Consider the following 2,438-nt stretch of genomic DNA (forward strand, 5'->3'; position numbering starts at 1 on the left):
TCGGACAGAAGACAAAAGATAGAGGATGAGTGGGACATTAGAAATGGGGGACTAGGGTACAAGCAGATTGTGATCTGCAAGTCATAAGCAAATGTGTAAGGAGGTATCAGTACCATCAGTTTTGAATTGTCGATACTCATTTGTGGTGCTGTCATTGCACAACAATCAGAGACTCGTTACTACGTGGACATGAGTTAGGTATAAATGCCTGCTGACTCCAGTCCTCAATAGTCAGTGGTGAGTTTCCTCTCAAAGCTCTGTGGTGCTGAGAACACCCTCTCATCCTTCCGCCTGACGCTGCCTCAGTGTTTCCGTCTTAGAGGTGAGTTAACATACGCTGCTTGTTGTGTTTATGTGATGACAAAGTTCAGCTACGAGCTGCACAGCGACATAGCCTAGAATATGAGGATCTAAAACGCCTTTAGCAGCACATCATCGTTCAAATTGAACTTTGTTACTCTATAAAAGTCTGCTGTAGTTGTAACCGCAAAGAAGACACTTCCTTTAGTACTGCACTGAGCATGTATGCTCCAATCAACCCACAGGTCATGATTTAGAATATCTACAGATTTGAGCCGACTGAACAAATTAAAAGAAACCCAAAGGACCAAAAAAGTACTTGAAAGACTGCTTTGCATGTATTGTTAGGGTTTGAGATATTTGACTTTTTTAATTAATTCTACAATTACCATATTTTTGGATTATATTTTTTTTGCAAAATTTGACCAGTGGTCCAACTTATATTCAGGTCAGACTAATGTGTGATTTAAATAAATAAATAAATAGCAACAACTGCTAGAAGGCCCTGTAGGTGTGAATGAATTGTTCCAAAGCGACACAGTGGACGAATAATTTGCTGGATTCAGTGATTTAAAATGATATAAAGAGTTCAGTTGACTTGTTAGCAAGTTCTTTATGCTATGATTATCTGAATTATTGGTTGATTTATTCCTCCTATGTTTCATGAAGCTAAATAAGCATCAGTAGTTCCTTGTACATGTGTAAAATGCTTTTAATCTGATCAAAGATCGGATTAGAATTAAAGTGTGTGCATGGACCAGATGACCACAAACGGTTGATCAGAATAAATCCTTGTGAAATGTTAAAAGAAAAGAACTATCTAACATATTTGAAACAGCCGTAGAAGTACTGAAGCTCCTTTGTAAACAAACATGGTTAATTTTTCTGAAAGTGACCATTCGAAGTAGTTTTCTAATTACGTGCGGCCAGTGCTGAACTTTTTTCTTGCCCAAACACACTCGGAGGAAGGGTTACGGTTAGGGTGGCAATCGTGGTTACGGTTACGGTTAATACATGCAACCAACAACAACATTTAGTCTGGAATGCACTCTGCCCTGCTGGTAGACACGGTTTTCCAGAGTCCGGCAACTCACTCGCTCGCTCACTAGCCAGCCGGATCGCGCTCCGAAGCCTCCTCTGGACCAGACAGCCTCTACACATGAATTAAAAGCCAGCGCAGTAATGATCCACTATCAAAATAAGTGTCTACATGCAACATATATGGATCAACACTCAGCATAACCCACCCATCTCAATCGGAAGAAAATTTAGATCCGAATGAGTCTGATCAGCTTAGAGCAGCGTGTTTACATGTAGTATTTTTATTCTGATCAATCTTTTAATCCTATTACTTGTGTCCATGTAAACACGGCTGTTGTGTTACTGCAGTAAAGTGTGCAAATATTCAGTCTTTCTCTTTCAAGATAAAAATCAGTTCTTGTTATGCATTTTTCAAGGAAAATTCTCCCAAAAGTATGACTAATTAGACTCCAATGTAACTTAAATATAACTTTTCTTCTCATGTATGTATTATTTGGCTGCAGCAACTTTTACTACAGAGCGACTTAAAAAGTTCTTTAAAATTACAAAGTAGCATAAATAAAATAGATATGCTATTATCTAAATATGACACAAGTAATTGTTGATAAGAGTTTTAGAAAATCCTTAATAATACTATCCCAATAGATAACTTTAAAATAATTAAGTTTAAGTATAAAAGGTTATCAACTTTATTTTTACTAGTTTAGTCCTCATAGCCAAAAGAGTGAGAAGATGCACGATGAGTCACATGGTCTTCAAGAGGTTCCTTCCTGGTTACAAATATGTTCTTTCAAAACAACAATCTCGTCACTATAGTAGGAGTATTTAGAGTTTTTGGAAAACTCCAAAGTTTTATTTAGAAAATGTCAAAAAAAGAATAAAAAAAAATGCAAAAGCCCCAGAGGACATTTCTTGTTCACAACAGATTTTTATTTAAATAAGACAAAAAATAAATACAGTGGATGAGTAGATTAATTCAGAGTTAGCCAAAACTTATCTCACAAAGGAAGATAAATATATAAAGACCATTAAAAACATAAATACGGTGAAGTTAGAAAAAAGTCTCAGAAATTTTAAAAATGCACTTGGATGGTCAC

General features: G+C 36.3%; 1 protein-coding gene across 1 annotated transcript in view; it reads left to right on the plus strand.

Moving 5' to 3' along the window:
• Positions 1-7: 7 nt before the first annotated feature.
• LOC112155467 (interleukin-1 receptor type 1) overlaps positions 8-2,438 on the plus strand; it is a 16,147-nt gene continuing 13,716 nt past the window's right edge. The window contains exon 1 of the mRNA XM_024287105.2: positions 8-322. The gene's annotated coding sequence lies outside the window, so the exon portion shown is untranslated. The remainder of the gene's footprint in view (positions 323-2,438) is intronic.

The sequence above is a fragment of the Oryzias melastigma genome, linkage group LG21 (genome assembly GCF_002922805.2).
Source record: "Oryzias melastigma strain HK-1 linkage group LG21, ASM292280v2, whole genome shotgun sequence".
Taxonomy (NCBI): Eukaryota; Metazoa; Chordata; class Actinopteri; order Beloniformes; family Adrianichthyidae; genus Oryzias; species Oryzias melastigma.